This window comes from Saccopteryx leptura, chromosome 2, assembly GCF_036850995.1.
Source record: "Saccopteryx leptura isolate mSacLep1 chromosome 2, mSacLep1_pri_phased_curated, whole genome shotgun sequence".
Taxonomy (NCBI): Eukaryota; Metazoa; Chordata; class Mammalia; order Chiroptera; family Emballonuridae; genus Saccopteryx; species Saccopteryx leptura.
This window is the reverse complement of record NC_089504.1, coordinates 192,828,130-192,843,943: the sequence shown is the minus strand read 5'-3', so window position 1 is coordinate 192,843,943 and position 15,814 is coordinate 192,828,130. Positions and strand designations below refer to the sequence as shown.

At 41.7% G+C, this 15,814-nt stretch overlaps 1 protein-coding gene and 1 non-coding gene across 3 annotated transcripts in view; one reads left to right on the top strand and one right to left on the bottom strand.

Moving 5' to 3' along the window:
* PLCH1 (phospholipase C eta 1) overlaps window positions 1-7,196 on the bottom strand; it is a 252,761-nt gene extending 245,565 nt beyond the window's left edge. For both annotated transcript variants that reach the window (XM_066369876.1, XM_066369877.1), the window contains exon 1: window positions 6,966-7,196. The gene's annotated coding sequence lies outside the window, so the exon portion shown is untranslated. The remainder of the gene's footprint in view (window positions 1-6,965) is intronic.
* Window positions 7,197-9,764: 2,568 nt separating this feature from the next.
* TRNAI-GAU (transfer RNA isoleucine (anticodon GAU)) lies at window positions 9,765-9,840 on the top strand. Its single transcript has one exon. It is a non-coding gene; the product is annotated as a tRNA-Ile (tRNA).
* Window positions 9,841-15,814: the final 5,974 nt, after the last annotated feature.

Here is a 15,814-nt window from a genome sequence, read left to right as displayed (position 1 = left end):
TGAATAGGACTACATCAGACCAAGAAGCTTTTGCTCAACAAAAGAAACTGACAACGAAACAGACAGCCAACTAAATGGGAGATGATATTTTCAAACAGCTCAGATAAGGGCCTAATTAATATACAATATACAAAGAACTCACAAAACTCAACAACAAACAAGCAAACAATCCAATAAAAAAAAATGGGAAGAGGACATGAACAGACACTTCTCCCAGGAAGAAATACAAATGGCCAACAGATATATGTAAAGATGCTCATCTTTACTATTAGAGAAATGCAAATCAAAACTACAATGAGATATCACCTCATACCTGTTAGATTAGCTATTATCAACAAGACAGGTAATAACAAGTGTTGGAGAGGCTGTGGAGAAAAAGGAACCCTCACTTACTATTGGTGGGAATGTGAATTAGTACAACCATTATGGAAGAAAGTATGGTGGTTCCTCAAAAAATTAAGAACAGAACTACCATATGACCCAGCAATCCCTCTACTGGGTATATACCCCCAAAACTCAAAAACATTGGTTCATAAAGACACATGCAGTCCCATGTTCATTGCAGCATTATTCACAGTGACCAAGACATGGAAACAACTGAAAAGCCCTTCAATAGAAGATAAAGAAAATGTGGTACATATATACTATGGAGTACTACTCAGCCCTAAGAAAAGATGACATCGGATCATTTACAACAACATGGATGGACCTTGGTAACATAATACTGAGTGAAATAAGTAAAACAGAAAAAACTAAGAACTATATGATTTCATACATAAGTGGGACACAAAATTGATACTCATGGACATAGATAAGAATGCAGTCGTTACCAGGGGGAGGGGGCTGGGGGAGGGGAGGGGCATAAAGAAAACCAAATAAAAGGTGACAGAGGACAATTTGACTTTGGGTGAGGGGTATGCAACATAATCAAATGTCAAAATGATCTGGAGATGTTTTCTCTGAATCTATGTACTCTAGTTGGTCAATGTCACCCCATTAAAATTAATTGTCTAAATAAATTTTTTTTAAAAAAAAGGAGGTGTTGTTCAGCAAAAAAGAAATAGGAGGTCTAGAGAACTTAATTCCATACGACTACACAGCAAATCAAGTCACTCCACTTCTGGTCCAGAATTTCGACCTCTGAATAGGGTCCTCAAAGTTCCCACCAGGGGTAGTTTTGCAGCAGTTCCATTAGCAGCGCTCCATGGAGACCTATTCTGAATTCCAGAAGCCCCTTCAATTAAATTGAAGAGGGAGAGAAGAGGGAAGTAAGAATCTAAATTTAAATGTTTGATTTTTGTGGACTAGCAACAAGGAAGTGAAGGCAGATGAAAGAGAAACCATAAGTGGTAGTTTAACTGGTAATCTACTGCTCACAAAAATTAGAGGATATTTCAAAATGAATACAAAACAATAAAAGAGAAGCATTTGATTTTTATTTTATTAAACAAGAACGTCAGAAAAGCAATCGACAAGTCAAAGAAAGTTTGGTTATGCAAATGAGATGCAAAACCAACTTTTATTTCATTAGTGAAAATGCACTATACAAAAGGCTCAAAGTACTGGAGTATCTGCCCGTTCCCTGATCCCCCAATTTTTGTGAGCAGTGTACATAGGTACCCAAATGGCTGGAGAGCTTCGTAAGTTCCTTACTAAAATTTAAAAGAATCAGCCTGGCCTATGGTGGCACAGTGGATAAACTTTCGGCCTGGAATGCCAAGGTTGCTGGTTTGAAACCCTGGGCTTCCCTGGTCAAGGCACATACAGCAAGCAAGCAATGAACAACTAACATGAAGCAACTATGAGTTGTTACTTCCCATTCCATGCTCCCCTTTCTCTCCTGTCTCTGTAAAATCAATAAAGTATTAAAAATAAAAAAAGAATCAGCCACAGGGACAAAAGCCTGCTGATAGGATAAGCCACAGAAATCGAATTCAGGAAGAGAGAAACCCAGAGGGCCTTCTGCGATCCTTTGCAGTATCTGAACCCCAAGCTGAATTCCAAAGTGGAGTCCAGCATGATTTTAAGTTGTGGTGTGCTACTAAGAACACTGGGCCAGGTGTCTGCCGGAAATGTCAAGGTTCAAGTCCCAACTTGGTTGTGTGAATGAGGGCATTCCTGGGCTTCAGTTTCTTCCTGGGTAAACTAGCTCAAAAACACCACAAATCTGAAACCAGCTAAGCACAGTTCACTTCCAATTTCCCAACACCACAGCACAGCAGTTTTAAGAGTTCTAAAACTGCTTCTGGCATAAATTTAGAAATGTTCAGCAACTGCCCAAAATGATTCTGATCTCAGATTTGAAACACATCACAGGAAGACACCATCTGGTCCTATCCAGCACTGAGTCTCTAAATACTATTTCAAAAAAAATAAGTGAGCAAAGTTTCTATATAAGATACAACCAATATCTAAGTCTTGGGATGCCAGAAAAAACATTAAATCATGAGGGGGTCTCTCAGACTCCTGAAACTTGACAATTTAGAAGGGAAGCATGGGCTACTTTGATATGGAAAAGCATTTGCAGAGAACCTAAACACCAGTCTCTTCTAAACAAATAACCAATATAGTTTATTAACAAAATTGTAAATGTTTTTCTGGAAGCAGGCCTGAATTTATAACCTCCCAACCTCCAAATAGTAGGAAATGCAGCTTCTCCACTCTCCACAGCACTGGTCAGAAACACTCCTATCAGCCTGTGCTCTGGATGGAATGGTGAATTTGAGAAGAAAAACACTCAATATATTTTATAAATTCAGTCTTGTTTTTCTGAGTGGCAAAAATGATGTAATAGAGCAGAGACAGACAGGCCTGGGTTCAAATTCCAAGTCTGTTCTATACTCACTTAGATTTTGGGCAAAAAACTAACTTCTCTGAGCCTCATCAGTAACATGGAATAATAATTTCTCCATTTCTTGATTATTATACATTTTAAAGTGACATAAAGTAATGGTTGGAATATATTAATGTCTGTTTCTTCCTTTTCCTCCAGAATGCCTTATATAAGATATTCACTGGACAGTAAATCACCAGAAAAACTGTTCCCCCTTGTATTAAATTCCTAATCATGCTAGAATCCCTCAGGCCAAAACAGATACTAGAAAAACTTTTTAAATTTATGCATGTGAACCATATATATTCTCATATATACATGCTTATAATAAAATCTATAACCAAATCCAAAGCAAGGATTTCATACCTGCCCACTCCAGACGTCCTGGTATCATTAGAAATCAAAACCTCAGCATTTTCAACCCAGTTCTGCCATTTATTAGCTGTGTGACTTTTAAAAAATCATTTAGCAACTTTGGGCCCTGACTTCCTAATTTATATAACAAACATAGTATCTACCTTGGTATCTTTTTCTGCTCTTTAATTTTATGACAATAAAGAGGTGTAGGAATGTAGTTTAGTGCATCCAAAGTGCAGAGTTGATGAGAATGTTTTTAACTTTGCTCCAAAAGTTTTCTTAGTTGTCCCTTCTGCATCCATCAGGCCCTCTTCCTTTGAAGCACAGAAGACAGAAACCTTGATAATAGCAGCATAAAGCTGTGTAAACTTCTTCACAAGGTTCTTAAAATGCACTTTTAATTTGGCACACCCTACCAAAGCAGTACTGGATTTCTCCTTAAACAAAAACGGTCACGGGTGTCAAAAAGATGTGAGTGAGTGTCCACTGAACTGTGTCTAAATGATTTTCCTTGTGAGCAAAGCCAGCCTGGAATGAGCCCCTATGAGTGAGAAGAGAGAACATGCTTCCCAGGCAGAGGAGGTTTTGTTCACAGTAATGAGTTCTGCACCATTTGGTCCACAACTCAGAGCTGAGTCTGATTTTTTTTTAGACAAAGAGCAATAGCCAAATGGATGCTCCTCAGCAACTTCCACTGAGTTGATCATTGTTGACTCAAGAGGTGGCAAAGGAAGGGAGACTGCAGTCTCCCTAACCATCTGTGTTCTACAAATGACAAGAGGAAACATTTGTCAACCTTGGTCAATATTAGGCCAGGTTTGTCACGGCTATAATGGATTTCTCACTAAAAAGACCTAAAAATTAAAATGTTCAAGTGCCCTATTTATTCTTTGTAATTATCTATCATAATTCTATATTCTCCCGTATTGGGGGTATTTTTTTGCTCAAAGAAATAATAGTCATGATCTTTCAACCAACACTATTCTTAGAAGGGAGCTGCAGGAGGTTTATTATGTCATGAAACAGGGAGCCAGAACAAAGGACTACTGAATCGTTCACCTTTTATCTTCATCTAAAGAACCGGAGAATTACAGAGTTTCTCTTTTATTCTCAAACTCAAGAGCCGTACTTGCCAAGACTGTAGGTTTTAGGGCTGAGTCTGTACTACAAAAATATAAGAACACAGGTGCACACAATGCTTTTTAAATATAGGCTTTTAACTAAATATAGGCTCTTAACTAAAATGTTCAAAAACAATGTTCAGAATTTTTTTCTAATCAGAGTTTAAGCATTTGTTTCTGAATCAAGAAGTCTGATTGCTCAGCACTAGATAAATTGTTCTCCTTAAGATAACCATAGGTAGTATTTTTACACTGAAAATCTGAAAAGCATTAGAATTATATCAGAACTCACAACTCTTAGTTCACTGAGGGCAGGAATCTGAATTTATTTATCTTGCCTTATATATAATTTGTTTTCAATAAATATTTGTTGACTAAATGAATAATTAAGTAGAAAACACTTAATGAGTTTGCCTATTATATTATGGCACCTTTATTATATTCTATTTTTACAATTCTATCCTTATATTTATTTAGAAGACTCATTCTAAAAAATAAATTTAACTGCTGTTGATGTGGGAAAATGTATCAAACAGAAGCAGTGGCTTTAAACAGCTTTATGAAGAATCTGGTATAGCAATAAATCCTGGCTCTGTCCATCAGCTTTCACTCCCTTTGTCTCATTCCCACAGCCTCTCCCCAGCCCCCCAGCAAGCACTCCCAATCTCATTATCATATAATCTGCTAAAACCACAGTTTACCTCCCGAAACCAGCAGAAACACATGTCACTGAGAATTAGGGAACTGAAGTCAGTTACAAGCCACCAAATAGGGTCACAAAGTATCGAACTGAAAATTTGGAGTTTTTCTATATTTTTAATTATGAGGAAAGGGGGAAAACCTAATGAAGCATTTTTAAGCATTTGATCTAGACAGATTGCCCGATGTATAGGCATTTATAATGAATAGGATAAGAGAGATAACTTTAACACGTTATTTGCTAATATCTGAAAAGTAATATTATGTTGACTTTGCTGATGGTGGAAGGATATTGTCTGAAAACTTTTACCACTACTAAACTTGAAGGCAAGTTATTTAAAAACAGGATTAGCAAGACAGTACTCATATATTATTTCACTGAAGGCACTTTTATGCCACACTATAACTCCATTTTACATTAATTCTAACCAATATTCATTAAATATAAACAACTAGGTGTATCAATCATGCTGCCAAATATGTATGCAACCTAAGAAAAGTGCGCAGTGAGAAAGCTACAGCTCCTTCTACATAACCCTTAAACTGTGCACCCTTGCCAAATGCTAAACTGTGTGTAAACACATGGGATTTTTAAAACGGAATGGAGCTGTCAAGACCCATAATTTGAAGAAAAGAAACATGACTCTCTTAACAGAAGTCTTGAGAAATCTGGCTGGCTCGCTCACAGCTTCCTGAAGCATTCCCCGCAGAGAATTTATAAGATTAATCCCAGCAATGACCAAAGCACCAGAGCAACTGAAAAAACAATCACATCTTCTGAGATAACCTTTGTTTCTTTTCACTGGCATTTTACTTTGGTCCATTTTGGAGCGCACCTCGGAAATCTGCCAGGAGGAGACACAGAAGTCGTGGTCTTGTGCATGTCCCGCTCTCCACTTGCGGGAAGCAGGTACAAGTCTGTCCCCTTAATGCTCAAGGGCAGCACCGGACTCAATTTTTTGAAATACCTCACCAGGAAGTAAATATATTTTATTCGGCTCCACTTTCATGGATTAGAAGAGGGAGGAAGGAAAAAAAAATCTCAATTACTGCTCCAATCAGCAATTTCTCACCATTTTCTTCCGTTTAAGATCAAAGTGGTAAATGTCCGCACTAGGGAAGGTGTGGGAATGTGTTTTGCAATTTAATCGGTTATTGTTTTAATGCTAAATTCCTAAGGTCAAAACGAGATCATAAACTGATTTCGCGTTACAAAGAAAAAGTCCTGGGGAGGAGTAGGGAGGGCAGCACATACCATCAACAGGGAACTGACTTTGGGGCGCGTGAGGTGGCGTCTCAGACGCCCCGCCTCGTCGCCATGGGAACCCCGCGCAGGTGCAGAGCGTGATCCCCTCGAGGTGGGGACCTTCCCCCGCTGTCCCGCGATGCTCCGGTGCCCAATGTTTATTCCAGGTAAAGGCAATGGAGTAAATCCTCCTCGCACTGAGAGCACCTGGTCTACTCCCACAGGGTCCAGAGTGAGGTCACCGAGTGCAGGAAGAACCGTGAGATTCCCCAAGTGTAATGGACACTGTACTCCCCTTGCTGGGTAACGAACCTGCTCTGACGGCGGAGTCTGGCTGTCAGAAACGGGTCCCTGAGACCCTGTGTGGCAGTGAGGTATGGGGAGTGAAGCATCCAGCGAGTATCCTTTACCTTCCACCCTGAGGAACCCCACGCACTACCACAGGAGACCCGGGAATTAAATTATGGCGTGGGCTCACATACCCACATCCTTCTGAATTATGGGACTCCCAACACCCGCCAAGGACCAGTTCTCTACACAGGGGCTTGCAGAACCGCCACGTACAACACTCCCACAGTCCTACAGAAAGCGTCCTGGTCTGGACTGCAGAGAGAGGAACTCCAGCCACCTGCTCACTTGCACATCTAGACTGGTGAAAAGGTCCCCATTTTCTTTCTCATACCCACCTCTTTCCCCAAAAAGCACTGACCTGTTCAACTTGTAGTATTCGGCAGACTCTTCAGAGTCCTCGGCACAGGAGCGACCTCCAAAGACCTGGGTGATGAGTTATTGGCTCCTGTGACCCTCAATTCCAAAACCCTGTCAAGGATCAGAAAAGCTGCCCAAAAGGCACTTCTCCCCATCAACCAGCAGCACCCCCTCCCTAGAACCCGCAGGAAAGAGTGGGCTGTTGGCAGCCAGTAGTCGCCTCACAACCTGCTTTCTCATTCAAATCCTCAGGCTCATTGCAGCCCCTTCCGTCCCAGCCCCGCAGCTCCCGCGGAAATCAGGAACTGGAACTCAGGAGAGTGGACTGGAGCTCCCTCCCCCTCCAAGAGCTCCAACCAGCTGGGTGGGGGCTGAGGGCAAGACCTTGACCCCTTGGCCTACACCCTCTTGTGGAGCTCCCCAACAGGCAAGAAGGGCCAGAGCACTGGGAATGAAGTCTTTCTCCCCCTCAAGTTGCAAAGATTCCCAGTTTGGGGATGTGTCCCTGAGAGCCTCGGTGATGGGAGTGTAAAGGAGTTTGGTGAAAGGAAGTTTGCGGGGAGGGTGCAGGGACTAGGAACTGTATGCAGTTAGCACCAAAGTAAGACATGGCAGAACCCCATCTTAAAGAACATTTCGAACGGCCCATCTTATCGCCTCTACTGTTTTTTATCATTCTAAAAAAATAGCATCTATTATGCCGTTACAACCAAGGAGATCTGCCGTGAGTACAGTGCTGCTAAAATTGAAAAAGAGGGAGTGTAGGACGGTAACACTTTTTATTTGTCCCAGCAGTCTCTTCTTCCGGATGCTTCTCTTAAGCGTCAATAGGCCAGTTATTCAATCAGATCAATATACTGGTTGAAGGGCTCAAGCGGGCAGCCAGCCTGCGGTGAGTTAGAGCACGTTTGCATACAGTAGGCACTCAAGGGGTAATGAAATGATGAAATCCACTTAGCGCCCTAACGTGGCAAGCGAGCAGGTTGGTGAGGCTGCTGGAATGCTGACAACTGCTGGCGTCCGCACCATGGTGTGATCCGGAGTTGGCATTCCAGGATTTGCATTTATCAGCCTTCAACCTGCCCTATTGTTAGTTCAAAGCCTGCCTGGGAGGCTCAGTGAGATACTGCTCATCACTCATCTTCAGTTTAAAATTCTCCACCAATAAGAAAAGGTGACAGCATGGGATGGGCAGGGATTTTCTGGGCTTAGTGACAAGAAAACTAAAATCATTTTCTTTTCCATGCATGAATTTTCTCAGGAAATTAACGGACCTGGCTGCCTGTCCATTTTGACAGACACTTAGTGTGTGTGTGTGTGGGGGGGGGGGGGGGGGGGGCGGGATTTAGCACCCTGACCTCTCTGGGCAAGAATCTAGGGTTTCACCTTTTCATCCCACTTAGCCGATACCATAGAAACAACCCATTTGTATTATTCAATTCAGCAGAGGCAATTACAATGTGACAGCAAAGCACCATGGGCAAAAAGAAACTTTATCCTGAAAGCAATCCTGGACTATCAGAAAAAAAAAAAAGAAAAAGCCACCAGAATAGTCCCAATTTCTTTCTGCCAGAATACCAGGAAGAAATCAGTTTGAAAAGACATAGAAGGTCTTTTGGCTCCATAGAAAAAAACCTCCACAAATTTCCTTTTTTTTTTTTTTGTACACATACCCACACAAATGCCCACTTTATCAGAAATTAAACAAGTAATCCTTTTACCCCCAAATTGTTTTTTGCTTTGTTGTGGACATGAGCTTTTTGGAGATTTGTTTTGCTTGTAATATCCATGGTAAATAGGAGGACCAAAAAAGGGGGAGACAGCCTGACCTGTGGTGGCGCAGTGGATAAAGCCTTGACCTGGAATGCTGAGGTCACCGGTTCGAAACCATGGGCTTGCCTGGTCAAGGCACATATGGGAGTTGATGCTTCCTGCTCCTCCCCTGCTCCTCTCTCTTTTCTCTCTAAAATGAATAAATAAAAGTAAATTAAGTTTAAAAAAAAAGGGTGGAGACAAATATATAATAAAAACAACCCCGCCCCACCAGGCGGTGGCGCAGTGGATAGAGCCTCGGACTGGGGTGCAGATGACACAGGTTCAAGACCCCAAGGTCTCAGCTTGAGCATAGGCTGATCTGTTTGAGCAGAGCTCACCAGCTTGGACCCAAGGTCGCTGGCTCCAGCAAGGGGTCAGTCAGTTTGCTGCAGCCCCATGGTCAAGGCACATATGAGAAATCAATCAATGAACAACTAAGGTGTCGGAACAAAAAACTAATGATTGATGCTACCCATATCTCTCTGTTTTTGTCTGTCCCTATCTATCCCTCTCTCTGACTCTCTCTCTGTCACTGTAAAAAAATAAAATAAAAATAAAAACAACCCCTTACACAACTAGGTCTCTTTCTCACATCTGAAAGAAAACCCAACCCCAGATGCACATGTTGAAATCAACTCAGACATAAAGTTCATATCAAGAGTGTTTTTTTTGTTATGCATTCTTTATTTTAATAGTTTTAATTCCATAATTTTGTGAACTTTAATTTTTTTTAATTATGCAATATTTCAAACCTACCAAAAACAAGACAAACACCCACCCCTTCTTTTTTAAATAAAACATCAGATACAGCTAAAACCACCTCTCCCTTTTCCTCCCAAAAGTAACCACTCTGAAGTTGGTGTGAATCATACTAATGCTTGGTCTTCAGTGTTTAGGACATACATATATGTCCTTAAAGCTTTTAATGTAATTATTTTCCTCTGAAGCCTTCTTTTTATACCATTCATCAAAGAAAAATGAACAGGCCCTGGCCGGTTGGCTCAGCGGTAGAGCGTCGGCCTGATGTGTGGGGGACCTGGGTTCGATTCCCGGCCAGGGCACATAGGAGAAGCGCCCATTTGCTTCTCCACCCCCACCCCCTCCTTCCTCTCTGTCTCTCTCTTCCCCTCCCGCAGCCAAGGCTCCACTGGAGCAAGGATGGCCGGGGCGCTGGGGATGGCTCCTTGGCCTCTGCCCCAGGCGCTAGAGTGGCTCTGGTCGTGGCAGAGCGACGCCCCGGAGGGGCAGAGCATCGCCCCCTGGTGGGCAGAGCGTCACCCCTGGTGGGCGTGCCGGGTGGATCCTGGTCGGGAGCATGCGGGAGTCTGTCTGACTGTCTCTTCCCGTTTCCAGCTTCAGAAAAATACAAAATAAATAAATAAATAAATAAATAAATAAATAGAAAAATGAACAAAAACTAAGAAAATGCTGTTACATTGCTAAATTTTTAGAAGCAGGACTAAACTATTTTTCCCTGCTGTGACAATCAGAGGAAATAATAACAAAGGGATTAGACAGTGGTTAGTAAACAGCGTCTACAGTCTACAGGTTGCACAAGTCTTTCCATGGTTACCAAAAAGCCAATAGAAAAACAAAACAAATAATACCCCTTTATTAACTGGTTACAGGGAAATTGGAGATAATGGGAGCCAGGTTAACACTTCTTTGAGCTGAGCTATATGTCCTATGTGGTAGTAAAGTACCTTTTTTGAATGGTCTCTTGGTCATGTAACCATAATCTTTTAGCAAGGATTTTCCAAGTATAAGGGACTCCTGCTCATAGTGCAATTCCAGGTTGAAATCAGCCCTGCTGAAAAGACTGAGGATGAGTCTTCCCTGCTTCCCCATACATGGGACCTGCATCCGCTCAAGGAATTAAAAGAGCCCGTTAGAACAGTCCTTTGACTTAACCTCCTCCTAGCAGTAAAAGGGCTGTGAAAGCATCGATTTTTCTTACATACCATTGACTAGTGAAAGACATTCTTCCCAACCCCCAGTCCTCTCCAGCTTCCAGAGACTCTCATTAATTATACTGGCACAGCACCGACTGGCCTCAGTTCTAAATAACTGCCAGATTTCCACATATTACCTCTGCATTGATACAGAATGTGCACTGACACCAGGATCACAGAGAATCCTGTAAAAGCTGCATGATACATGGTGAGATGATTGATGTACCTTGTGGCTGGGCCCACTGGGCCCTATATCTTACTAAGGGATTTCTTAGAAAACTGGGAATCAGTGTTGGAAGTAGGTTTTTCTAGCTGTACAAAAATGGTGCTTTCAATTGCAAAATAGTCATATTTAAGATACTCAAATTTAACCAGCAATTATCTTTAGGTTATATGCAATCATCAAGAGAGTGAAGGAGATGAATATTATCCCTATGTCAATCAAAGCAGCACGAAGTCAAGAGAATGATCACAGCTCTGTGATTATCAAGGAGGAGTTACCCCTCTTTCAATATATTTGTTGAGTACTTGGCATGTACCAGGCACTGTTCTAGATTTTTAATCTTAGTTGGAATATAGATAGTACTAAAGCAGTAGCTGTCATTAAGGCCTTACTCCTTATATTGATCTTGTATATATCAAGACTTTGGATACAAGTAAGAAAACCCCAAATCAAACTAGCTTGAGGGAAAAAGCCAATGTACTAACTCTCATATTAAGATAAGAGGAAGAATAGGGCTTCAGGAATGACTGGATCTAGAAATTCAGAATCATCAGTCCTCTCTCACATTCATTATCACTTTTGCTTCTATTCTTTCTCTCTGCTTTTCTCAATGCTTTGATCTTATTATCTTCTATTACATGTGTGCTTTCTCTATAAACTGTTGGGGGTGGGGAAAGCATTTTGGGGACAGCTCTAGGCTTCAATCATCCATCTCACCTAGTGATCCCTGGGGAAAGAGAGGCCTTCTTGCTTTTACCATCTATAAATGAGCTTGTAGGAAAAGATTCTAATAAACTTGATTCAGGTCATGTGTCTATTCATAGATCAATGCATGTGGTCAGCAACAAATAGAGTATATGTGTGGCCAGTCTCTCATTACACACCAGCCTCTCTATAGCCAGGGAGGTGGGATAGTATGTGGAGCAGCCCCCACCAGGACTCCTGGAAGATAACACAGGGAGGATTTGTTCCTCATGGGAGGGAAGGAAGGGATTGTGGCAGATAAAAAGAGCAGTTGTTCCCTACAGTACCCCATCCTGAGTCGGCCATGTAAGAAAGACATAAACACCTTTGTACAGATTCATATGTATATGACAGATTTTTTAAAAAAGGAGAGAAACTTCCTGAGTCCATCAGGAAGGACTAGGGGGTAGGGGTAGGGGTGGATCCCTGTAAATGCTACTAATCTTTCCCTCCCCAGGTAGACAGTTGTTTTGTTTTGTGCTTTTCATGGAAATTTGCATAGGTATACAAAAGTAGATTCATAATGAAGTCCTATGTATTAGTCACCAGTTTCAAAAATTACTATTTTGGCAACTTTTACACATTCAGGAATGTGGAGGATTCACTGAAATACTTAAATTCATTAATTAACACATTGTTGCAGTGCTATGTCTTAGTAAATAGAAGAAAAGCATGCTTCTAGAGTAATAAATAAGACCAATACATGGGATACTCTTTGCAAGATGCCTATTACAGCCTGACCTGTGGTGGCAGAGTGGATGAAGTGTTGACCTGGAATACTGAGGTCACCGGTTGAAACCCCAGACTTGCCTCGTCAAGGCACATATGGGAGTTGATGCTTTCTGCACATAAATAAAAGAACAATTTTTTTAAAAGATGCTTATTACAAACTGAGCTCTCAAAAATGTCAGTTACTTTTACTGTGATTGGCAACCCATTTAAAGCCTTTAAATGCTAACAAGCTACACACTGAATATTACTTGGCTTATGGAGGAAAAGGAAATTAAGGTTAAACTTCTTACCAACAAACAATAACATTTTTACATGATCCATTTTTAAATGTGCTGAGGAGCCACTGAGCCATTTCACCTGCAGATGTTGTAAAGTACCAAAAGAGTACAGAATTAATATTAATATTTTAGGAGGCTTGGAGAACATTTTATTAATTTGGGTTAAGGTGTGCAGAGAAATTGTGAGAATAGTCTCTGTACTGTGTGACTGGCATAACCAGGATGGCTCTTGCCATTGTATTGTAAATGAAAAGGGAAGGAAAGCATAGATTCCCTGACATTCCACCACACCTGTGGGGAAAGGAGTGAATGGCTAGCCAGGTGCAGAAAGGGAAAAGCCAAAATAAACCTTTTCTTATAACTATGAGCCATTTGCGGGCATTTGTCCCCACGGAAACTACCTCTCTTATGTAAATGCATGTGGTTAATACGTCTGACTCTGGACAGAGAGATGGCGGATGAACACTAGAAAATATAGGAAGGCCTTTTAATATGTAAAGAGATATCTTTCTACCATTGTGTTGACTTGTAAATTTTGTTTTCTCCAAAATGACGTATGGTTTGCAAACTGAACGTGGTCCTATCATGTTAAAGGACATATGACTATAACCAATAGCTGTAAGGGGCTCCTAATTGCAATTTTTGCTTCTGTACTTCCCACTTACAAAACTATAAAGACTAAGTAGAACAAAGGGCCAGCACACTCTCCGTCAGATTTCTGTTGGAGTTCCTGCCACTTGGCCAAGCTAGACAATAAAGCTTTAATGTGTAAACGATGGACCTTGCTCCTGTCTTCCATATTTTGGGTCCCTCCGAATTTGGATTAACAGTGCTATTCATTTATTTTTCTGTAATAAGCCTACACAATTGTTTCTCTCTTTTTTCTTTTTTTATATTGACTATATTTTATTTCAAACAGTCACAATCTAAATTAACAGACATGCATTAATATTTTACAAAGTATTAAAAATTTAGGCCAGCCTCCCTCTCAGATTTTTCCCACTTTTTTTTTTACATAGGAGGAATTACAGCTGCTCTATACGATCCACACATAAAATTACTAGCGGCCTGTGAGTTTTTAGTGATATGATTAACATTATGTACCATAAACACAAACAGAGGTCTTACTTATTTACCACTTCAAATGATTCATTCATAGCTGCTATTCCTTTTTTTCTCTCATCTATTTTTTATAGCTTTTTAAAGCACATATAAAGTTATAATTTAATTAATGATGTAAAATATGCTTTCAATTTTTAAAAATAATTTATGCTATTTCTTTTTTTTTTTTTTTTTTTTTTTTTTTTTTTTTTCATTTTTCTGAAGCTGGAAACAGGGAGAGACAGTCAGACAGACTCCCGCATGCGCCCAACCGGGATCCACCCGGCACGCCCACCATGGGGCGACGCTCTGCCCACCAGGGGGCGATGCTCTGCCCATCCTGGGCGTCGCCATGTTGCGACCAGAGCCACTCTAGCGCCTGAGGCAGAGGCCACAGAGCCATCCTCAGCGCCCGGGCCATCTTTGCTCCAATGGAGCCTTGGCTGCGGGAGGGGAAGAGAGAGACAGAGAGGAAAGTGCGGCGGAGGGGTGGAGAAGCAAATGGGCGCTTCCCCTGTGTGCCCTGGCTGGGAATCGAACCCGGGTCCTCCACACGCTAGGCCGACGCTCTACCGCTGAGCCAACCGGCCAGGGCAATTTATGCTATTTCTTAAATCACTGGTTAAATTTAGTTCTAGAATTTTTACTTTGAGTGATTATATTGTAACTCATAGTCATGTTTTATGTACCTTCTAGTAATGCTTAACGGCATTCTTTATCTTTTAAGCCTGAACAAATAAAACTTTAATTTTTTTATTTTTTTTTTACAGAGACAGAGTCAGAGAGAGGGATAAATAGGGACAAACAGATAGGAACAGAGAGAGATGAGAAGCATCAATCATTTAATTGTGGCACTTTAGTTGTTCATTGATTGCTTTTTCATATGTGCCTTGACCATGGGACTACAGCAGACCGAGTGACCCCTTGCGTGAGCCAGAGACCTTGGGTCCAAGTTGGTGAGCTTTGCTCAAACCAGATGAGCCCGTGCTCAGGCTGGCGACCTCGGGGTCTTGAACCTGGGTCCTCCAAATCGCAGTTTGACGCTCTATCCACTGCACCACTGTCTGGTCAGGCTAAAACTTTAATTTTCTTACAGAACCAGATACTAGACAAAACAGGTATAGATGGTTGTCTTTGTAAGGTTGGTGGATAATGAGGGATGGTCACATGGGGAACCCAGGCCCACGAACTTTGGCTAGGACCACCCACAACCAAGCACGCCAAAAGAAACTTCCTAGGAGTCCTTGGGAAAAAAGCGACTGACTGTCAGCCAGTGAGATTTCACTACGTCATATTAGCCTGACTTCCCTAGAGGACCCCCCCTTTTTTTTTCTAAAGACTTTATTCAATTTTTGAGAGAGGGAGAGAGAAGGAAGGAGGAGCAGGAAGCATCAACTCCCATATGTGCCTTGACCAGGCAAGCCCAGGGTTTTTTGAACCAGCAACCCCAGTGTTCCAGGTTGATGCTTTATCCACTGTGCCACCACAGGTCAGGCAGGACCCCTTTTTTAAATTTACCCACATGATCTCTCCATGTATGATTTTTCCTGACCTCCATCTTCCAGGCCAGTGAATCTCATCGGAGAAACACTCTGTACTAAATAAAGCCTTTACTATTCCACACTTGGTGGCTACACCCCTTCCTTCCTTCTTGGTGGGGAAAAATACCTTACATTTTGGTGCCAAAAACCCTGGAGGAATTAGAAGTCTGCAAGGACCGCTCCTCTCCCCTTCCCTCCAAGAAAGAACCAGGATCTCCAACCTTCCACCCACTTTGGCTCACAGTGTGGTAAGTTCCCTACCTCCAGCCTCCCCCCGCCTCAGTTCTTTCCTCTGAGACTCCCTGTCCAAAACTGTAGCTGCATCAGAGACTTCTTTTCCAACTGACTGCATGTGCTTTCGGAGACGTCTGGAGCATATCCTCTTTACCTTTTCCATCCATGGCCAGACCTTGAGATTTAGGATGCTAATACTCAAATCTGACCACTCTGAGAACTGAGGGTGA